Genomic DNA, 25,410 nt, shown 5'->3' with positions numbered 1-25,410 from the left:
AATAGAAGCCTCATCCAGGAAATGCTACAGAACCCATCAATATCGGAAGAGGAAAAAATCCTAGCCATCACAAGGTAGGACCAAGAATGGATGACCCCCATAATTAACTACCTTAAAGCAGAGATGCTCCCCACGGAGGAAAAAGAGGCGAAAAGATTAAAAAAGGAGGCTCAGTACTACACTATTATAAACAACATCCTGTACAAAAGAGGGATCTCAATACCACTACTAAAATGTGTGCCGACCAACAACACAAAGGAAGTGTTAGAAGAAGTACACGGCGGCATGTGCGGCAATCATCTCGGAGCACGAGCTCTTGCCAAAAAAGTACTCCGAGCGAGATTTTATTGGCCAACCCTACAGAAGGAAGCTATAGAATTTGTAAAGACATGTCCACCATGTCAGAAACATGCCAACTTCCACATCGCCCCGCCAGAAGAGCTCATCTGTGTAACCTCGCCCTGGCCATTTGCAAAATGGGGACTTGATCTTCTCGGACCCTTTCCCAGGGATCCGGACAAGTAAAATTCCTCATAGTCGGAGTAGACTATTTTACAAAATGGATAGAGGCAGAGCCCCTAGCCAACGCCACCGCTCAAAGAAGTCGGAAATTCCTATACAGGAACATTGTCACGAGGTTCGGAGTTCCATACTCCATCACCACAGACAATGGCACTCAATTCATAGACGCAGGCTTCAGGAAACTAGTAGCCGACTTGAATATAAAGCACCAGTTCACCTCCGTCGAACACCCTCAAGCCAATGGACAGGCCGAAGCTGCCAACAAAGTCATATTGGCTGGGCTAAAACGGAGACTACAAGATGCAAAGGGAGCTTGGGCCGAAGAACTTCCGCAAGTCCTATGGGCATATCAAACAACGCCACACTCCACGACAAATGAATCACCCTTTTGACTAGCATACGGAGTGGAGGCAATGATCCCAGTAGAGATCGAGGAAGGGTCACCCAGAGTAGTCCACTACAATGAAAAGGCCAACTCTCAATTTCAGAAGGAAGAACTCGACCTACTACCTGAAATTCAGGAAAGAGCTCGGATCAGGGAAGAAGCACTAAAACGTCGAATGGCTTCCAGATATAATCAAAAGGTAGTGCCAAGAAGTTTCACGGAGAACGACCTCATCCTAATCTGAAATGATATTGGAACAACTCGACCAGGAGAAGGAAAGTTGGCAGCAAACTGGAAAGGACCCTACCGAGTTGTAAAAGTATTCGGGAAGGGCTACTACAGACTGTCCGAACTCGATGGACGAGAGCTTCCCAGATCATGGCACGCCTGCAACCTAAGAAGGTACTACAGCTAAAAAAGTAAAAGATCTCACCATTGGATGCACTCTTTTTCCTGAAAAGGTTTTTTAATGAGGCACCAAGTTGAGACTCAAACGCTATAAAGGGATGAAAAATTCCCACATGTACATATTTTCACTTTCCTTTGAATAAATATATATTTTAGATATTCTACAAGATTTCAAGATGCATTAATCTGAAGTATTCATCGTCCAATTATAAAGCAACAGATCGGCAGAAAGTGAAAAAATAATTTCACTGCACGATCATGATAAAGATAACCGTCTGATAAAGGTGAAAACGCGATTCACCCAAAGGACGATCTAGAGATGACAACCACTTTCTACAAATCGGCAAAGATGAACTCAAAATAATGTAAGAAGTTATCGAAAGTGATCTAAAAAAGAACCTGACGAGGTCTTACGGATTGCTAAAATAATAACTTAAAGACTGGCCGACATTAAGAAGTTGGACCAAGTCTACCCAAGTTATAAGTAAACCATGGAAAGAGGTCTGGCCAACCCTATTAAAGAGGATTACTTTAACTTAGAAGGGCTCGACATAACAAAGTCAGCCCAAAACTAAAAAATTATACAAGTAGTCCCTGAAAGAGACCTGACAAAGGTCCAAAAAAGAGGACTACAAAAATAACTTAAAGGAGACCGATATAACGAAGTCAGACTCCTACTACTAAAAAGTTATTTGCAAAAATAACTTAAAGGAGACCGATATAACAAAGTCAAACTCCTACTACTAAAAAGTTATTTGCAAAAATAACTTAAAGGAGACTGATATAACGAAGTCGGACTCCTACTACTAAAAAGTTATTTGCAAAAATAACTTAAAGGAGACCAATATAATGAAGTCGGACTCCTACTACTAAAAAGTTATTTGCAAAAATAACTTAAAAGAGACCGATATAACGAAGTCAGACTCCTACTACTAAAAAGTTATTTGCAAAAATAACTTAAAGGAGACCGATATAATAAAGTCGGACTCCTACTACTAAAAAGTTATAAAAGCAATCCCTGAAAGAGATCTGACAAAGATCCAAGAAAGAGGATTACAAAAATAACTTAGAAAAGGACGACGTAAAGAAGTCTCCCTACTACAAAGCAAGTTACAAAGGTAACCCCTGAGAAAAACGGAACAGGACTACCAAAACAACTTGGAAGACTAACTTGAAGAAATCGGTTATAGATCGTCAAGAATACAAGCAAGAGCAAAAAAACCGAAAAATAAGTTAGACCCACATAACCACAACCACAAAGGATTCAAGCTACAAAAGTACAAAGCAAATCCAAAAAGGTCGGAGATGCAAGGTTCCAACATTCTTAGAAAACAGAAGAGATACCAAATCAAGCACAAAAAGCATGATATAGTTTACAAAAAGTTATAAAAACCTTGGAGGCCACCAAAACCTACCTTAAAAAAGCTAAGCGAGCTACCTTTTGTTTTTCAAAAATAAAAGTTGCTAGGCAAGCAACAAGAAAGTGTCAGCAGTTAACAAAACATAAAGAGTTTAAAAAGCCCACAAGCCGGGCCAACTACATAAATATCCCGAATAAATGAAGCTAAAGGTCAGAAGACTTTTTAGCAGGAGACGGAGGGCGAGTCTGGAGAGGAACAACATCCACAGTACCGTCATCTCGGTGTAAGATCTGGTAGTCAAGATCAGAAGCGGGAGGGTTAACTTCAGTAGGAACAGCAGAAGTCGACACCTTAGCAGAGGACACAGGGAGAGGTTCGACATTATCATCATCCTCATCATCAGGGACAATCTTGTCATCCTTGACAACATTATCCAGGCTGAAGAGGGTCAGGTCAGCCTCGGGAGCAATAACCCAAACTTGCTCCCTCAGGTTCTCATAAGCAGCAGTCACGCTGCCAACAAGATGACCTTGAAGTTCAGAAAAATCTTCCCGGGCACTCTCCAGCTCCCCCCTCAGGCGCATCACCTCCCGATAGGACGTAACGTAACTATCCTTATGCATCATTGCCGTGTCCTCGGCCAACCGCACAGAAGCTGCCAGAGAAAGGGAACTCGCCTTCTCGTTCTCTAGATCTTTTTCCAGCTTGGCCACCTTCACCTCGAGCTCCTCCTTTAGCCCCTTCATCCGGTTGAACTCTTGCTTTGCCTCCTCCAAAAATGCTTTGGTGGCATGGAGAGGTAGGTTCTGAGCAGTTCGGTGCAGAGCAGCCCCCATATACGCCATCTTTATGCTGTTTCGGGTCATAAATTCCAAATGATGAAGGATAGACACATCGTCCATAGAAAGGGCGCCATAGGGGCCGATTTGCTGATCTACAAATTCAATAGCATTAAAGTCGGGAGCATCGAGGTCGAAGGGCTCAACTGTTTTTTGTTTCTTATTGGGAGGAGCGACAGAAGGAGCAGCAGAAGTTGGAAGAGGGTTAGCCAGACGAACTCAGGGAGTAGGGATCACCTTCCTCACCCTAGGAGAACTCGGCATGGACGGCTTCACACGCACTTGGGAAGATCCCTCTCCGGCCGCCTTAGCCGAGATGTTTTTGGCAGCAGTCGCCTTCTGTGCCCTCTTAAAAGCCTTCATGGATTCATTATTCTTCATTGCCTCTGCAAATAAGACACAACAAGTAAGAAATTAAGCTATAAGTCGGAAAGGCATTCGCAAATAATATAAACAAATAACAAAGGAAACGCAAAATACCCAGCTCAGTTTGAAGAAGAGAGGGATTGGTTAAAAATTTCTTTGTATCAAGATAGGGGGATTGACCCTAGTGTTCTTCCAAGACAGTCACAAAAGCTCGCTCAGCCTCATCCAACATTTCCCATGTATATCTGGACACTCTCACATCTTTTTGCCATTCCAAGGGAAAGGCGGGCTCATCATTCTCATCCAGAAAAAAGGGCCGAGCTCCTTCAATAGCTCGGACCTTGAAAAATTTGTTCTTAAAATCGCGAAACAATTCATCAAACATGGAAAAGACCTTCTTTCCCTGGGAAGATCGGAAGGAGACCCACGCTGCCTTCTTTTTTACTACTTCAGGCTTTGTCAAGACAAAAAGGTAGAAAAAGAGAGATTACGAGGCAGGGATACCAAAACCATTACACAACAATTGAAAAATTTTAATGAAACCCCAGGAATTAGGGTGAAGTTGAGAGGGAGCAACATTACAGGACTATAACAGGTCGGTCTCAAACTCAGTAAAAGGAAGGGTGATACCCAGCTGACCAAAGAAGAAGTCATAAGCATAGAAAAAAGGGCAATCATTAACAACCCAAGTAGAGAAACAAATTCTCTCCTCAGAAGAGGGAGGGACAAGTTCATAATTCTTCTCATCACCAGGATTACTACAGACCCTATGAAACTGCCTAAGCTGTGCGCAAAACTCAGAATCAACCAAAGAGACACACATAAGAACCATCGAGTCCACCCAATCGGCCATGCCCTCGAGAACCTGGGAAGACATCTCTACAACGTTATTGCAGGAAGACATGAGGCCAACTAAATCCTACAATAAGAAAAGAAGAGTGGATTACTAACAAAACATCTCGGATGAAGGGCAAAACAACTCGACAGACGAATAAACAGGAAAGGAAAACCCCAAGACTCAAACCAAAGCCTTGGGGCATCCTTCGGAGGCAGTAACAAAGCAAGGTTTCAAGAAAATTCTACAGCTTACGTCCCGGCACTCATCAAAAAAGGAGAAAATAAGGTTTCAAACAAAAACGAAGGAAGTAAAAACACAAAGTCACTACCTTTCTACAGTCTATCAGCCAAAGCATTGTCAAAATAAAAAATTCTCAACAGAAAATCACCAAAGACGCAAACTTTTTTAGAATCAAGCAAAACCATCATCGAAGGCACAAGCAGAAACAATAACAAACATGCAAAAGCCCCAATTTTTAGATTCAGGCAACAAGAAGAGGAAAAAGATTCACACCAAAAAACGAAGAAATACCAGAACACATCGGGTACAGTAAAAGCAGAAAAGATTCAAACTTTCTCTGAGCAAAATTCAAAAAAACAGACATATAAAGAAATAGAGAAAGAAAAATCGAACCTGGAAAATAAAAGGAAGCTGAAGAGAAGAAGCACCAAAGCCACCCCTCGAAGCGGAAAACTGCGAAGATAGAAGGAAAAATCTGGAAATCACCCCTCTTCCTCAGAAAGCAGTAGCAGAACAAGCGTTGCGGGAAGGAACTACGAAAGAAACAGAAAATGAGAGAGTAAAGGGAGAAGTTACGAAGAAGAGCGAAGAAGAGAAACCGTTTTTTGATTGAGAAATTCAAAATAAAATCCAAGAGAAAACGGGGCAATTAATACCAATTAATGAAGGTATTAAACCCTCTCACATTCCCAAAAAACAAAGTGCTAATATAAAAGCACGTGCTTTTAGAGGAAAACATTCTACATTCAAAAAGAATCTACAAAAGGAAGAAATCGACAAAATGCTTGAACTCGGTCTCACTAAAGAAGGATCGAAGTCAAAGGACTCGACCTCAAAAAAGAAGACCGAGCTCAAGCAGGGGCACTGTTCATACCCTGGGTCGAGCTACCCGACCCGGGATGATCGGCGACAAGGCGATCGACCTCTTTAGGACTGACTAGCCGACCTCCTTTCAAAGAGCTCGGCCAAATCGATAGGAAAGCCCAATAAAGGGCCCAAATAGAGGAACACGACCTAAATCCAAAGGCAAACCAAGCATATAGAGATAAAGGCGGTTCCCTTGAAAACAAGCTGACTTCACCCAAAATAAGATAAGATAAGATAAGATAACTAACTTATCGTATCAGAAAGGTCAGCCCACACTACTATAAATACACTGGAGCACCCAGGTATAACTCATACTCTGATTCTACATAAAACCTGCTTAATACCCGTGCTAACTTAAGCATCGGAGTCTCTTGCAGGTACCCCCCACTCTCCGGCGACCAAGGATCAACAGTGCTGTAAGTCCAGCAAGTCAGATACAACAGCTCCAGCCGCCATCAGCCAGCCGGACACGTTATCTCCGACCAGTACAGAAGATCTCGTCCGAGATCGACCTCCAGTTTCAGGTAACCCTCGGAACAGAAACCCTAACCATATTTCAAAAGAGGCAGATCCATAATCATGAATAAACGCGCTTGCCTCATACATTTAGATCATCATCCTAAGTCGTCTGCCCTATCATGTTAGTGGTGGTGAGTACCTTTCGGCCATTCAAATGTGTTTCTGCATCATAAGTACTCATTCGTATCCTCTTCGATTAAGATGTGTGACTTTGTACATTATTGATTATAAGGAATTGTTTGTTTTATTTTTTGATTCATTTTGAAATCAGATGGAAAGCAGTTGAAACCAGCGTAACACGACAGAGAAGGTTGTGGACACCGGGAGAAAAAAATTGACGAAAAGCCTAATACCCAAACGCAACAGGATTAGTGCCAGTTTGGTGGATCCATTTTTTTCCTAGCACACCATCGGTTATTCCACCTAATGCATCCGCCATAGCTTAAACGTCTCGGGTATATGAATATGTGAAATGTTGATTTGAAAAGCGGTGTGTGTCTTTGTGATTTTTTCCTTCATTGATTGTGCAATCAGGCTGGTACTTAGGTCAAAGATGAGGCAACCGACTGTCCAGAAACACCTACGGATAAGGTGCATGTGAACAATAGTGACGATGACAGTGAATACCCATCAACAAAGTGCACCAATGATGACTGAGACGGCATACCCCCATTATAGAAGACATGTAAGCTTGTTCACCAGTAATTGTACACTGTGATATATTTTTCTATTTCTTCTTGAAGGAGTTTAATGGAGGATCGAATTCTTACTTTAATTCCATTTTATGTATGTTGGTTTGGTGCAGGCTGATGTTGGAGTGTACGGGATCATTGGAGCAGTTGAAGATGATGCTGACTGACCACCATCATCCTTACTTCGGGTTGGATGAATTAGTGTTCTGTTACCAGTGTGCGTCACCGCATTCCTTCCGCCCACTCCTGCTGAATCCGTACAAACTATTCTACTTACCTCTATGTATGCCGTTAGAAAATAAGATGTAAAAATTTTTTCTGGAGAAAACCAAATAAAAGAGCTTTTTTTGTTTTGTATTTTAGGTCATTTGAAAGATTAATGATTTGGGTGTTGTCGTCTACAACAATAAGCATGAAATTTTTTTTCCTAAATAGTGGAACATACTATTAAATTCGACATCGTTGGGGTTACCTACCAGGGATGAAATAAACGCAAAATAGAGTAAGAAAGTAGATGTTAGCATTTGGTTGAATGAAGGTTTGGTACAGAGTTCTCAAGTTATATGGATTAAAGTCTGGGTTTTATATAGTATGTAAGTGTTACGGTAAATCGTAGTTTAAATTCATTGTGATCCATTAGGGTGACTCAGAGGTTGATTTGTCGAGTTTGAGAAATTTTTATGATGATCACCGCTGTGTGGAAAATGATTTTTCGATTCGGACGGTGGTGATCATTATGAAAATTTCTCAAACTTGAATAATCAATCTTTGAGGTACTCGCACGAATAACCATGAATTTGAATTTGGATTACTGAAAGAACTGAAGATTGATAGTTTAGAAGTTATAATAAATACTCATTGTAAGTATAGTTACTAAACCAAGCAATCAACCTTTCTTACAAAAGTTTTGGTTGTCACAAGTAACAAACCCTAAATAAATTGATAACCGAAGTATTTAAACCTCGGGTCGTCTTCTCAAGGAATTTGAGGGAGGTATGTTCTTATTATTGGTTATGAGTTTGTAAATTGGGGTTCTGGAGTTTGGGCAATGGGTACAGGTATATTTTTAAAGCAATAAAAATAAATAAGAGATTTTATATAATTAAATTAAATTAAAAAGCCTTGATCCGGAGAAGATTAATCGGAAGTTCTATCCTTGTTGGATTTTTCTCAAGATCAATTGATAATTGAAGGTTGTTTCTACTTAGTTATCCTTTACCAAGTAAAGTAAAAGAAAGTCAAGTAAGTTGGAAGTCTACTTCTATTCACAAGTCCCAATCCTCACTTTTGTGTTTGGATTAGCGTTAGTGACTAGAGAGCCAGCCAACAATAAACCCAATTACAATTTAACTCGTGAGTAATTCAACTCAAGGGTCTCCAAATATCAATCAACTCTAAAATCAAGTTAGGATTCAACCTAGAACATTAATTAATAACAAACAATAGAAGAAGTAATAAATCTGAAATACCTCAATTATATTAAATAAAATATTCAAATCTTAACATGAATGGTTCATAAGCCAATTAGGCAACATAACTAATACAAGCATTACAGTATCTGAAAGAGAGAGAGTAATATAAAGTAAATGAAATATTGAACCTGTTGAAAAGCTGAAATTATGAACTGAAATAATAAGAAATCCTAATCCTAAAACCTAAAACTAAATCCTAAGAGAGAGGAGAGAACCTCTCCCTCTAAGAACTACATCTACTCCTAAAATTGTGAATGTGAAAGATTCTTTATGAATGGATGCATTTTCCCACTTTATAGCCTCTAATCTGTGTTTTCTGGACTGCAAACTGGGTCAGAAACAGCCCAGAATTCGCTGGTTGCGAATTCAAACACGCTGATTTTTCGTCACTGCGACGCGGCCACGTAGAGCACGCGTTCGCGTCACCTGGTGTCAGAGAAACTATGGCATATTATATATCAAATCGAAGCCCCGGACGTTAGCTTTCCAACGCAACTAGAACCGCGTCGTTTAAACTTCTGTAGCTAAAGTTATAGCTGTTTGAGTGAGAAGAGGTCAGGCTGGACAGCTTAGCAATTTCTCCAACTTCTTGTATTCCTTCCACTTTTAAATGCTTCATTTTCATCCTCTGAGCCATTCCTACCCTGTAATCTCTGAAATCACTTAACACACATATCAAGGCATCTAATGGTAATAAGAGAGGATTAAACATAGGGAACTTAAGGCCAAAGAAGCATGTTTTCAATCAAAACACATAATTAGGAAGGCAAATGTAAAACCATGCAAATAGTATGAATAAGTGGATAAAGAGTTGATAAAAACCACTCAATTGAGCACAAGATAAACCATGAAATAGTGGTTTATCAATTATTGTTATGCTTAAAAACCACAAAATATTGATGCTTTAATCCTATCAACTTATGAATTCTGTGCCAACCTTCGTTCAACCAAATACTGTTATCTTCTTTCATGCTTTATTTCGCTTTTATTTCATCTCCGGTTGGTAGCTCCAACGATATCGAATTTAAAAGTTGTCTATAACATTTGTTACAAATTACATTTTGGCAACTGAGCAGAAAAAAATTCTTCAACCCTATAATGCAAAAGTATTCTCTTTAGAAAATATTATCGTTTTGGGGTTTCAAAATTGATTAAAAACTTTTTAGACAAAGGAATTTTCAATCGTCGTGTATGGGATAAACGTAAAATGGGGAAGGAGGGAGATGGTAGTGTTTGGCTGTGTGAATGCTGCTACAGAGTTGTATAGTTATTAGAATTAAAGCTTGGGTATTTCGTGGTTTTTAAATATAAAGGAGAATCTAGGTTTAGGATCCTAGTGAGGCGTTCGAGTGAATCGGAGATTGAATATTCGAGTTTGACAAATTTCCATGATGACGATCATCACCATATGGGAAATGATTTTCCGATTCATATGGGGTGAGCATTATGGAAACTTCTCAAACTTGAGTATTCTATCTCCGAGGCACTCAAACGGATCACCACAAACTTAAATCTAGCTTCTCCTTTGTATTTAAGAATCACATAGTACACATGCTTTAATTCTAATAACTCTACAACTCCGTTCCGGAGTCTATTCAACCAAATATTGTCATCTTCTTTCTTGCTCCATTTTACATTCCTTCCATCCCATACCTTCATTCTATCCCTGCTGGAACTTCCAAACTCATCAGTTTTGATAGCCCTTTCCAGTTTCTATTTAAGAGAATACAATAAGAAATAATGAAGTGGGCAAAACCGACCGAAATAATTAATAACACTAGCATGTTGTTGTAGGTTCCTGTGAATCAACTATATCTGTTGCTTCTATAATTCCTTAATGAGCTTCATATGCTTAATATAAATTATAATAACTTTTTTTTTGCAAGAGACGATTGTGGGTTTTGGGTGACTGCATGGATGCGTTGCATGTTCAAATGGCTGGATGACTCATGTAATTATAAACGTGCAGTCTTGCTTTCGTGAACTATGTTTACAATATACTTTTGTTACATTGATTGTTTTTTAATTTTCAATATCAAGTAACAATAATCTACAATGTCACGGATGCCAGATGAACACATAATGAAAACGTTCAACCAGCAGAAATCCCAGGAAGTACTACATGACTCAAAGTCATGCTGTAGTCAAATAGCTGAAAAGAGATAAAGATTGGTTAATGTTAAAGGAAAAGTCCATTGGGTTTCAGCTGAACTATTGGCTTGACATAAATTGTAACTAGTTTTATCGTATATGTAGAAAAATTCCATCAGTATTTAAGATCAACATCTTCAAACTGGATTTGTTCCTAATACTCAAAACTATGATATGATCAAACCCTAAATGTCTTTGTGTTTATGTTTTTTCCAATATATAACAGATTCATGACACAGAACGAATTATCTAAAACGAAACAGAAAATACTCGCTAGAATTTGAAACTGCTTTCATACACAGGGCGCCATATCTTTTCCAAAAAAATTGGGAACACGATTGGAAAGTCAAAATAACCATCAACGCACAATTCAACCCTGGAGACTACGAAGTTAACCATTCAATCTAATCATTTGGTTGGTAAATCAAATGCACTTAGTAGGAAAAAAATTCTATTAACACAATTCTAATTGATCCACTGTATTGCATAATCACAATGGTACGATCTCCTTAACCCAAATACAACCACAGTTAACTGCAACTAAAATACAGCAATATAAGCAAAACACATACATATTATTGAACATTATTTTGCATCCTAATGGACATAATACACTGTTATCTTGTACACCATGCTCCATTCACAGTTAACCTAAATTACTACAAATTAAAACTCCTCAAAACCAACCTATGGCAAATACATTGCGATCAGTTAATCAAGATAAATCATCCTTATAAAACCTAAAATTTGCATTGCATTAAATTCTGAAGACTAAATCTCCAATTGGTCAACGTATCTTATACATCAACGCGAACAATGGCATGTACGATCCTTGTTTATTTCCACAAGGCATTGACAAAGGTAACGAATCTTGGACATCGTTCTGCACATGTGGTGTGTCACATTTTTCATCCATGACATCATTATCGCATTCATAGTTTGTGATTGAATGTCCTTTGTCCTACTGTGAGTCCTTCACCTGGTGATGACATGATTATCGCAAAACACAAACCAATTTATCATTGCATTAAAGCATAATCTTCTTTCATCGCAAATTGGTTAAAAGGAGTTTAACACAATGCACCTGTTTTAAGGAGTAGGAGTTTTTGTTGAAAAATCCATTCATGGACGCGATGTCAATGGATTCACTGCTTTCATGGAGGCTCTGCTATTTTATATATGTTTTTTTTAAACAAGAAGACGGAGATCTTCATTAATTTACATAGTTCATGTGACGGAAATTAGAGGTTTAGATTCACAAAAATTACCTCATCAAACGTACTGTCGTTACCCTTCTGGTTCCTCATCCCTGTCGCCGTAAATTTCCTTGATCTACCCTTTTTTAAAAGGCTGTGCAAACAGATGAATACATTCACATAGTTTAATACATTTGAAAGGGACACCCACCGAGGAAGATTTCCCTAGCATTAGCTTAGTTAGACTAAACAAATCGTACCTTGGTATTAGGTCTTGAATTGTCTTCGGACTTAACTGAAAACGACCTCAGCAAACCTTTCTGGACTAAAACCTGAGTCCTTGGCTGATGCATTGCTGTTTGATCGCTCGCAAGGGTTACCTTGCACACTATGCTGCATCAGATCTGGACAGCGCTTGTAGTAATGACCGTACTTGTGGCAAAATGAGCATGCTCTCTTCTTCCTCCAAGAAGACCTCTTGGAAGGGGCTCCTTTGCTTTTGACAATAAAGGGATCGTTGATGCCTTCCACGTTAATATTAGGAGTTGACTTGCCTTGTTTGCGTGACTGCAAGTGGATAACTAACTTAACAAGTTCAGACTGGACTTCGTCAAAGTCTGCAAGGTCCTTGCAAGCAATATCACACAGCTTGTTGCAATTCGATGCCAATGCACCAACTCAAAACTTTAAGACCATTTCGACGTCATCATTCACAGGCATTTCTGTGCTAATAAATTTGTTCTTTGCATTCTTTGTCCACCTTTTGTAGGTCAACGAATCTGGAAACTCAAGGATGTTTTCGAACTTCATGGCACGGAAAACATGACTACATGGAATACCACGTGATTCAAACAGCTTGCACGAGCACGAGAATAGATTCTTACTTCTATCAACTTCCACTCGTCGATCTTTGGCCGGGTCTCCGAGAGTAGTCACACTTAACTCTACCTTGTCCAAGGTTGTGTTTAGTACCTTAATATTCAAAGCCCCTGCCCTCTAAATCTCATTACGAATTTTCTTGAAAATGTTTCGAGTGAAATAACATGATGCAGATCTTTCATATACCTCCAACGAGGTAATCATCATGGCTCAGAGCACTGAGACTGAAAGTCAGCTATTAATTCATTGTTTCTATACTCCTTTAAGGCCCTATCCAGGTTATGCATGAAATCAATGAGGGTGTTCTTGCGATTAACATAAAATCTGATGAGAGAATTTATACCTTCACATTGTGATGTCGTCCTTATGTAATTGAAAAACTTATCCCGCATGAAACAATGGGACCACATCACACGAGTTTCGTACGTCTTTTCCATCCAGGTACTCCCAACAAGGTTGTGCTTATCCAAAATTGCTGCCCATCCCCGATCAAATTCTCTGTGGTCGTTGTTGTCGTATATAAGACCCTTAAAATCGTGTAGGAAATTGGGATTCTTTATATTTTCACATGGATTTCTCTGAAGATGCCATCCGCATAACCGATGGGTCACATCAGGAAGGACATTCTTGATTGCATCTCGCATGGCAAGGTCTCCATCAGTTATTACTACTTTAGGACTTTTTCCACCCATAGCTTCAACAAATGTTTCCAACAACCACTTATACGCCTCTATGGTTTCATCCGATAGTAGGCCAGAGCCGAAGATAACAATCTACCCATGATGATTGCATCCGGAGAAAATGACCAAAGGCTTGTTGTATTTATTCTTGTTGTACGTTGAATCAAAGACAACAATATCTCTAAAGCAGTGATAGTCGACAATTGACTGCCCATCTGCCCAAAAAATATGCTCGAGCCTTTCGTCACTAGTGAACGTATACTTCCTAAAGAACAGTGGATCGTTGTTTGACTTGCCAATCAAATAGTTTATTGCTGCATTGGCATCCCCATTTTCAACTTTCGACCGACGATAATGATCAATGTGGTTGTACGAATCTTTGCGCGTGAAGCCAGTATGACGATATCCACCCTTCTGTAACGCAATATATCCCATAATATGGCACGTCTTGACACCAAAATTATGAAGATTTTCCACTTGAACTTTATCAGTGACAGTGAGACTATGATTGGCCGGAACCAGATGCGCAAATTGGGGGGGGGGGGGGCATCAGATCGTGGTTGTGAGATTCCACAAAACATAATACCTTCCATCTTCCGCAGCCGTAGTCAAGCTTTACCCTAAGTCAAGCTGGACACTTGGTTCGCATGAGTGACCTTGCCTCCCTTGATCTATCATCCAGATCAAGATACCTCATATTCCTCCAGCCCTCCTTATTGCAAACAAGTTGCCTGCAAATGATTCTACCTTGGTTATCCCTAACGACGTCGTCCTTCCTCATTACAAATCCATGCCAACAAGCATAAGCGTTATAAAATTGGCAAGCCTCATCCTCTGTCCTAAACTCCAGGTTCCAAATATCCTCCACCATTACCATTAAATCCGCTATTCTTTTTACACCACAACCTTGTTCACTCTTGCTAGTAAAATTCAACGAATCCACATCGTCGTCTTCACCATCATCTTCTGCATTCGGTTGATAATCGAAATCATCACCCAAATCATTATCAGAATCATTCTTAACATCATCCTCGTTTCTGGACATAATTTTACACCTGCCAAAATCCAGGTTGTTGAAAAAAAAAATGTGAATAAACAGAACCAATGGCAAGAACTACATAAAGCTAACCTAAACTACTAAAAAAACACTACAGTCACCGGAACCAAGGCTACTTAACCTAAGCCAACTGTTTAAGAGTCCAGTATAACATTTTAATTTCAATGCCCCAAACCTTGCCGCAGCATACAACTGGCAAATGTGACTTAAAATCCTAATTTCAGAACCTAAACCCAACACCATAAACAGAGAAATGTTTACAAGACAGAGACTTTCATTAAAATTAAACTAACCTCCATTATTAAAAAAATTGAAACGGAGATACCTTGATGACAACCGAAGTTTGAAATCCAATGAGTAAAAAACTGAACTTCTGGGGGGAGACAATCTTAATTAAACACCCGCACGTGATTCGTAGCCGGGTGAGAAATAGGGATGGTAAACCCCCTTCGACCTGCAACAGCTTGTTCACGATCAGATGTAAACCTACTAGATTCACAAAATTCGCAACATGCAAGCACACATAGGTCATCCTTGGGCGTCACCTAAGTCGACGCCGGAGCCCAACCGATGGACACTGAGTTCCAGTAATGACTCCCACAACCACAGATAACAGAATGAACCTGTGGTTGAAGTGAAGAATAGAAAACGAAGAGGGTTGGGTCAGTGGAGGCTATGCGTCTTCCTTTTCTCAGAGATGTATGTTTTTCTCATAGATGTATGTTGAACTTGAGGAACAAAAGGAGGATTTTTTGTATTAAGAAATCAATTTAGAGTGTAAAAATTTTAATTGTAAATTTTTTCCAATACATTATACAGTGTAAATATATAACAACTACTCATGCAGTACAATGTAATATATTCATGGTATACGTTCATTATGAGCTTTGACTTTTACAGTTCATCAATTAATGAACCTTTGAAAACTTTTCTTGATCAATGGCTATGATAGTGACACCTGAACTTGGGTAAATTATCCACAAAATTGGCTCGAGTTTGGAAGAAAACACATTTTTTAAATTATGTATATATTAGTAAATAAAATATTTATATTCTTTTTTTAAAAATAAAGAATTCTAGTGACTTCAAATTATTAACCCAAAATTTAAATAAAAATTGAGAAAAAGTTTGAGATGCTTTTGTTTTTGGAAAAGTCTAGGGGCTAGCAACTTTGTTAAATTCTGGCCAGCATGTAACCAGCAAAAGAAAGTGAGCCATTGGATGAAATTTCACATCAATCTCACACCATTAAAACCATCATTGATGGCTATTTGATGGCTACAAATCACAAAAGTTGCTGACATCCTAGCATTTCTCTTTGTTTTTTTCAACAAGACGAAAACTGAAATAAACAACAAATTTGAGGAGTTGAAATAGCAGCAAGCATGGAAAAAAAGAGTTGCCAGTGAGGGAAGGTGCGTACCTGGTCTTCTTGATTAATGGTGGAGATATTGAGCATTGGACCAGGCATCAAAGCAGCAACAAAGACGGCCACAGAAATCTTATGAGGAAAATGTTCCATGGCAAGGGATATGGCTAAGCCACCAAGGCTATGACCAACAAGAACCACTCTTTGAATTTTTCACCCTCTGACGAAGCCATGAACTTAGTCAAAGGCTCAAAGTACGCAGAAATTGATTTGAGCTCCAAAGCCTGCTTTTGGTTGACCCCTGAAGCTGCCAAGTCTAAGGCGACAATTGTGACCCCGTAATTTGAGAAGTGTAATAACCTTGTACCACGACCATGCTCCGTGGCACGATCCATGCACAAGAACGTAACAAAGTGATGCTTTTGATTTTTTGATGACTCTGATGATGATGATCCTGACTTGCTTGTTAAAGACAATAGGATAATTAAGAACAAGATGAAAACTAGTGTTTGGTGACGCTTCTTTATTTGCACCATTGTTTCAACTTCTTTGCTACAATAAGGACTTAGGATTCTAAGAAAATTCGTAGCTGGCATCTATATAATACTCCCCAAAATGTAATTTGTGACATGTTAACGTGATTAGGTTCCCGAGGTTTATTAAATATAAAGAATATTTCATTTTATTTTTTCAAATTATACTGCCCAAAGTCCAAACTTCTCGTCAGCATTGTTGGGCCTTTGCCTATTTTTAGGATTTTGGTTTAAATAAAAAATTCAAGGATTTAGATTTTGTGTCTTTATATGCTAAGGTTGTTATTAATAAAATTATTAAAAAATTTTATTTTAATAAATACATTACAAATGCTTTGAAAGTTTAATTTTATATCTTTTCTTATAAATGCAAGGGTGGCAAACGAGTCGAAATCCGCGAGCCAGCTTGCGTAACTCGCCAAAAAAGATGGATCGGGTTGGAAATTTGAAACCTCTCTAATTAAAAAGCTCGCCTAATCCGTGGCCTTTGGCGGGTTTCGGTGGGGCGGGTCGAGCTTCCCTGGTGGGTCCGTATTTTTTTTTTTATAATTGAAGATGATAATTGAAGATGTTTTAAGTTATAATTTGGATTATGTTCTATGTTTGATTGAGTAGAGACTTGAAGTAGATATTTAATTATATATTTTGGATAATGTTTGTTTTATTTTTTACAATGTTGCTTTTATTATTTTGTTTCAAAAAACTTGGTTGATGATTATGTTTATTACATATTTAAAATTATAAAAACTTTAATGTTTGTGAATTTAGAAATTATAATTTTTTTTATGTTTTTAGCATTGTAAATTTATTGAAATGGTTGTGAAATTATATATATTATTTAATATTTAATGATTTATTAATAAAAAATCAAAAAATTAATAAAAAAAGAAGAGAATCTGCGGGCTTTGTCCGCCAACTCGTCGTTAGGCGTGACAGAGGAGGAATTCAGACCCTGGATTCTTTAAAAAATTAAGTAATAAATTATTTGTAATTTATTATGTTTATTTATGGGTTTATTTTCAGAAAGCTATTTTTACCAAAAATAATTAAATCAAAGTTAGGAGAGCCAGACGAGAGATAGAGCGACGTTGACAAAGAGGGACCGCGCGACCAGAAGGGAGATACGCGAGGAGAGAAAGAGTGCGTGCAAAGGGCAAATCCGCCGCCAAACTGCCGTCGCCGTTCCGTCATCACTGTCATTGAAGCCCGCGTTACCGTCGTGCTTCATTGCCATCGCAGAGTCGTTGGAAGAGGAGCTCAGATGAGAAAGAGAGGGGAAACGCGACAGAGAAGGAATGTCTCCCCTGTTCCCATAGCCGTTCGCGTCACTGTCGCCGGAGCTCGTCAGAAGCCGCCGCCGTGTCCGTTTGGGTCTGACCAGAAGAGAGGAGGTGACGGTGGTGGATGTTGGCGCTGCTGCATGTGAGAAGGAGGTTCGTTGACTCATCAACAGCACTGCCTGGGCTCGGTTCTGTCGTTGGGAACGGCACTGTAGTCGCCGGAAGCACTACTGAAGGTGTTGTTGTCCTATATCCTTAATTCCTTTTTGGTACAGTGAATAGCTCTTGTCCTGAAACTCTTACTGTTATTATTCTGTTATAAATTATTGAGGATTCTGCGTCGTTAATGTCTCAGAATTTGTGAAAGGAATTAATTTATTTTGGTTTGATTAATTATGAAAAGAATTATATTTTTGGGGCGTTTTAGCAGAATTTCAAATAATAAAAATGATTATTTAGGAATAAATGATGCTTGTTTCAATTAAGATTATGGTTGGAAAATAAAAATAAAATTTTGAGTCCTTGAGAAAAACTTTTAAGCTTGAAAATGGAGTTGAAGTTAGTTTTGAGAAATTAAGGTTTAAAGGTTAAGGATTAAGGAATTAAGGATTCAGGTTTGAAGAATAAAGATTGAGAAAAAGACTGAAAAAGATTGAATGATTTAAATTAAAGAATTTAATTTTGAGCACAATCTCGTGAGAAAGGCAAAACATATCGCTCACTTGAGATATTGTGCATGAGACTCAGTGGGAACGCTTACTTGAGATTCGAAGGATAAGGCTCAGTGGGAACGGCGATACTTAACATCCACTTGAAATCAGAAGGAAGGTTTCCCATGAGAACGAAGATACGTAACGCTCATGGAAAGGACGATGGTTGAGGTAGGGATGATAATACGTAACGCCTATCTCAGGACCACTATCGGATATCGGGTAACGAACCGACACGTGAGCTCGCGACCTGAATAGAAATAGATATTCATCATATGCATTTATATGAATTGCTTAGGTGTGCTTTCTGTTGCAGTGTTATATTATCTATGAAATTTTCTGCTATTTGACTTGCATAATTTTCTTGTATCTTTGTATTGTATACTTTACTTGAACTTATTGATTTATAAAAGTGACTGTAAACCGAGTGATTGAAGATTAATTAATCTAACTGAAAATTAATTAAATAATGTAATTTGAAGAAAAATAACTAATCTGTTTAAAGTAGGACTCGAAGAATTTTAAGGGATTTATTAGGATAATCATTCTTGAGTTATAGGTTGATTATTTGTATTTTATTCTTTATTTTTACGACATTTTCATCCTCTACTGAGAATGAGCGATTAGTTCTCACCCCAAAATTTTTCACTCTTTCAATGACATAAATTTTTGAAGACTCGGTATGGATTTGCAGACGAATAGTGGAGTTTATTTATGAGTTGAGTGCTTCATAGAGTCCCCTCGTGCTTGTCGCTTAAGATTTTATTTTATTCAAAGGGATATGTGTTGTATTTGAACTTTATTTGAAATTACTTGAATAATATTTACTATTATTAATAATTATGAGACTATTATTATTTGAAGATCTTTGATGAACGATTTTATTCAAATAAAATTTTCTAACATTTTCACAAAACTAGAATGCGATATTGATATAAAGGCTCAACAATTAAGTAGTTAATATTAGAAAAGGTTACGTAATATTTTTGCTAGTAAAAATACCATGACTTAAGCAAGATATTTTGCTAGATGGAACATTACACAAAATATATAAAGAAAAATACCATGACTTGTGTTGTTTTTTTTTGGTACTGTTCACTAAGACTGTATTTAAATTTTAGAATAGGATAAAATAAGACATTAAAAACAAGATACAAAAGATAAAAATACAAAAATAAGTGGTTTTGTTTTTTTTTTTTTTGTGATAAACTAAAAAAATTATGAAAGTTTAATTTATTCTTATTTTTTTATTCAAAAAATTTGGAAAAAAATATAATTATAAATAATTAATAAGAATAATAAAAGAAAAATAAAAAATAAATTTTGTTTTTTGGTTAGTGTATTTGTATCTTTTTTATTAAGGACACAAAATACACTAATTCAATATCTCTGGACACAATATTTCTGTTCATATTTCATCTGTCAAACAGAATTTTGTGTCTCTACCGGTGTCTATAAACAAATGCAGTCCAACTGTCTTTTTTTCTTTCCTTCATATTTATGAAGTCCAGACACTTCCTTGAATTGTTGTGTTAGTGATTCAGACACATTTTGAACACGACACTTATCGGCACTTGTCCAACACATGTGTCTTATGTGTCCAACTGTATCTTAATAAAAAATAAAATATTCTTCTCCAGACATATATATTTGGACATACCTAAATATCATCATGTGTCAACGTGTCCATCCTTATTCTTAACAAGTATCTTTAAAATGAGTTTAGAAATAATATATATCTATTAATTATTAAAACAAAAAAAATTTAAATACTTTATATAATTAAAAAAAGGTTAAATTACACAGTTGATCAGTCTCAATATCGAAAGTATAGTGCTTCAAAGTACCAAAGGTACACTCATGGACTTCATGCTAGATGTATCGGTTAGATACCCTAACTAGCACAGGCACAGACTCAGAGTATGCATTGAAGCATAAGCAGTTCCATCCCTCAGGCTCACGAGGACGAACTGCTCTGATACCATAATGTAACACCCTAATATTCAAATCCTTATGCTCGAGTCATAAGTCAATGATATTACGGTGGTACGACTCTCAGGTAGATTTTTAATAAATAAATATAGGTAATTTCGAAAGGAGTATTAATCGAGAAGCCTGAAAAGAGTAGAAATAAAATCGCGAAGACGTATCTCTCACGTTTCGATAACAAAAGATAAACCGTGAAGTCGAAAACGATATACGGACAAGGCGTAGAGGAGATTAAGAGATAGATAACAGATAGATATATATAACATAAGTAAATAGCCACTAGTTGCGACCCGCGAAGTCTAGGCCGGCTAGGGTACAGTATGAAAATAGTTGACAACAGTATGTCCTAATCTCTCCCGAAGGAAACATGAGAGCCTCTAAGGGCAAATTCAAAGAGTTCAATACATAATATGATCTTTCCAAAATAAAGGTGGAGAGATTCTAATCAAAACACAAAGTAGAGGAAATAAAGATCTTCGCCGTCTCTCAGACGACCCACAACTCACTTCTGAGCACCTGGACCTGTATCTGAAAAACAAGAGATATATACGGAATGAGAACCCCGGGCCCATGGGTTCCCAGTATGGTAAAAGTGCCAAATAAATACAATGCACTGCAATAAAACTCACTAAGCATCCTAAGCTTCTTCACCAATTATTCATCTTAGGTTCTCACTAATCCATGAATAGGCAACTGTCATAAGGGAGTGCTAAATCTAATTCATGTTTCACATGTTTCCCAACTCGCTGACTCTTCCACGAATCAGACTCAGAATTATAAGCAAAACCATTACCAGTTGTTCTGCCTCAGCAATTCTATATCAATACATCATACACTCGCCTGGAGCTAGTGAAACCACATCACTGCGTCTACCCAGGGAGCTCCAGTTATCTCATTCAATAATCATCATCATCATGCAATCGCATCATCAATTCATCCCATCAAGAACAGCCCTCACACCCACCGACACCAGCATGAGGGGCCTCTCAGTTGTACAAACACAAGCAATACAGGCAAGTAATACACAAATATGGTACAAGTAGAACAAGTAGCATATAGTCAGGTAACATGACATATATGATGTAGAAATCCAAAACAAATGGCAAACCCAAACAATACAAACATATGCAAATGATGAATGCCTGCCCTATGGCTGATGATATCATATGTCGGTTATATAGCCAACCCGACACGTCCTGGTAGCTAACCATGGACAGAAACACCCATTGCGGAGCAAGTAGGTTTGAGCTACAACCCCCTTGCTACTACCCGCTCAACCCAGAGCCAGTGGAATAACCACTACTGCGGCTACTACCCAGGCGGGTGTTTACAAGCTCAACCTGGAGCGAGTGGATTCACCACTACTACCGCTACTACCCAGGCGTCACAATCTCTGACCTGGAGCAAGTGGGACGAGCCACAACCCTTGCTACTACCCAGGGTCTCAATCTCTGTCCTGAGCAAGTGGGACGAACCACAACCCTTGCTACTACCCAGGGTCTCAAAACATACATTCATTCAGTTTAGAAGCAATCATCACTGTTATCAAATCTCAAACATTAACCTGGAGCAAGCGGGACGAACCACCACCTTACTACTACCCAGGTATCACAAATACACATGTGTTCAAAACTCCATAATTAAACTCATTTATCATAAACATCCTTTCCCGTCTCATACCCGGAGCAAGTGGACAACGCCACTGCCTACTACCCGGGGTCACACATCACATTTCAACCTTTTTCATTGTTATGCAATTAACACATTCATTCATTAATCACATATATGCATTTATACTCAGCCATAAACAATAATGGCTTTGCCGTAACCCGGCAATAACTTAGCCATCCGGCTCATGGTTCAATCAAGAACCGGCCATTTGTCAACAAATATAGCCCTTCGGCCCATGGCATACACGGTACTCCCACCGTCATCCTCCATATCTCATATAATCATCTTTGATCATCATTGATCATAACTTTTCCCCTTGCTTCACTCGCAAGTTACCACATCCCCTAGCTCCTTTCTCATTGCTAGGCATATCATGATGATTTAATACATAAGGGATGAGATCGGAGGCTTAGAAGTATGAGATTTGGCTTTAAAAACTCAAAAATCAACTTTGGCATAAAAACAGGGCCACGCGTACGCGCACTCCACGCGCACGCGTGGATGGCCAAAAACTCATCGACGCGCAAGCGCCATATGCGCGAACGCGCGGGTTGAAAAATATCCAAACGGCGCGCAAGCGTCAGCCACGCGTACGCGTGAGTGCTCTTGCGCCCAGGCACAAAACTGGCACAACCCTGGCACAACTCTCTGGAAAATGGCTGGGCAATTGGTGCAGCGCATCGACGCGCCCGCGCACACCACGCGCACGCGTGGATGGTGCTTTCTGGAAGAACGGCGCACACGCGCCAAGTGCGCCTACGCGCGTAGGGTCGTTCAGCTAAAAATTTTCTAAGTTAAAAGCTGCAGAATTCACAGATTCAACCCCCAATCTTCCGACGGTCATAACTCTCTCATTTTAAATCATTTTTCACCCATTCTTTGAACGGCATGGACATCCCAGATCCAATTTTATTTTTAAACAAGTTTGGCACAAAATGGAAATCCGCAGTCCAAGTTATGTCCCATCAAAGTATGCCCAAAAACCATGTTTTCATACAAAATCACAAGGTGCCATTTTCAAAACAAGCCATTTTCAACTCTTTTCAAAATCAACCAAAACATGCCAATTTCATCCCTTTCCTTGAAATCAATCAAAATATACTAAAACCAACACCAAGCCTCCTCAACTCACACATTGACACTTTCTCAAACTCAAACACATTTACATATCATATACTCTTCCTCATGCCAAAGTTCAACAACACTATTTCCAATCAACCATCATTATACATAATCAATAGCATACTCACTATCACGTAATTTCACCCACAAATCAACCTTAATCATTCCTCAAGCATATATCACAACATACATATCTCTAATGCATCATCATACCATCAAGGTATCAATAGTCATAATCACATATATGACCACATAATATGTCTCAAGCAAAACCAAACATACCTCATCTATATAATTTCGCCCAAATTTACCAAATTCCACACTTCAACTCCTCAAACCTTATTATTCAATAACCAACCCAATCATTCATATATTCATTATCTGAAATTCATCCAATCACTTGTGTCATCATACAATGCACGCATCAACTTACCTTTCTTACCTTTCCCCGGCCTCCGGCCCAAAATTCACGGCCTCCGGCCCAATTTCACAATTTAAATGGATAAACCACAAATCAATACTCATTACCCAGTACATCAAATTCTCAATACACCAAGCATACAAGGCTACACAATTCTCAACCCAATCATTAATTCACATTACATACCAACTATGCATATTAGCACCAACCATTTACGCAATCCAAACTTAATCCTAGGGGCATCTAGCCTAGGAATTCTCATCACAACACACGGTACTTAAATGGAACTTAAATCGTACCTCTTGTAGCCAAACCAATTGAGCCTCTTCTATGGAATTCTTCACCAATCTTAGCTCCAAGCCTCACCAAAGCTCCTTAAGCAATACCAATCTTCCAATTGTGCACCAACATCACCAAATACACTAACATAACCAATATCACATACATACATCAATCTAGGGCTCATAAAAATGACAAATCACAAGGGTTTGAGCACTTCTTACCTTAGCCCATATGAAGTAGGGATAGAACCCACTTAGAATCTATGTTGGAGTATCTCTAAACACCCAAAATCACAAGATTTCAACACTAACTACCCAAAAATGTATAACAGTGGAGAAATTCGAAAACTGGGTAGAGATGAATGGAATACTCACCACAAAACTTAGATATAATTGTAGAGGATGAGAAGAGCGACGCGTGGCCGCAAACGGCTCGTCAATCGGAGCTCCGTAGCTCAAGTTATGGTGATTTGAAGATCAAAGAGAATTAGGTTTTCTCTCTTCTCTTCTCTCTTCCCAATTTCAGCGCCCAACACCCCTTCTTTAGGGCAGAATGAGCTGAAATGCTCATAACTAATGTTTATATATGTTGGGTCTTGGGCCCACTTAGGTCCGGTTCACTTATTTTTGTCCGTTGGCCCAATTTTGGACCAAAACCTTTAATATTAGCGCTCTAAATCGCATTTCAAATATTTCTACCTCCTCTAATTATAATTCCTCGTTTCTTAATCCTATTTACTCATAATCAATTTCCTTAGCTGTAGTACCAGACAGATCTCAGTCGGTACTGCCGGTCAAAATTCCACTGCGCGTTTTTACGCAGAAAACTATGTTTTCCGACTCAGAAAAATTCACTGAATCTAAATATCATATTTAGATGATCAAATCCCAATTGCCGAATCTTCCAACCATATTCGCTCCCATTTAACTTATTATTTAATTAATTTCGGTTAGACCGGGTATTACAAAATTAACGAGAAAATTTATATAATTTAAATAAAAGCCTTGACCGGGAGAAGATTAATTGGAAGTTTTATCCTTGTTGAATTTTTCCAAGTGTAATAATAAAAGGTTGTTGTTCTACTTGGTCATCCCTTACTTAATAAGGGAAAGTCAAGTAACTAACTAACCAACTCTATCACCCAAGTCCTAATCCTCTCCTAAGGGAGGATTAGAGTCAGAGACTAGAGAGTCAGCCAACAACTTCCAGTTAAGATTAACACTTGAGTATTCCAACTCAAGGTTCTCCTCTTAATCAACTCCCAATCAAGTTAGGGAACTACTCCATTAACATGAATACCATGTTCGTTGATATGAAAAAGGAATAGAAAAAAGACATGATAATTGAAATAAAATTGGAAGCAATTAAATAAATAATAAGATTAAATGAAAAAAGTATTCCTTGCATTAATAAATTCTAAAAACAATCCAATTGTAACTCTGAACAAAAATTAAGGATATGAAAGAGTAAGGGAAAAAGAAAGCAAACTACAATAATAGTGACTTCAACGGAGGTAATGACTCTTCTCAATATCCAAAGCAAAAGTAATAAATTCTAAAAC

This window comes from Arachis hypogaea, chromosome 20 (assembly GCF_003086295.3).
Source record: "Arachis hypogaea cultivar Tifrunner chromosome 20, arahy.Tifrunner.gnm2.J5K5, whole genome shotgun sequence".
Classification (NCBI taxonomy): Eukaryota; Viridiplantae; Streptophyta; class Magnoliopsida; order Fabales; family Fabaceae; genus Arachis; species Arachis hypogaea.
Note: the sequence above shows the minus strand (reverse complement) of the source record.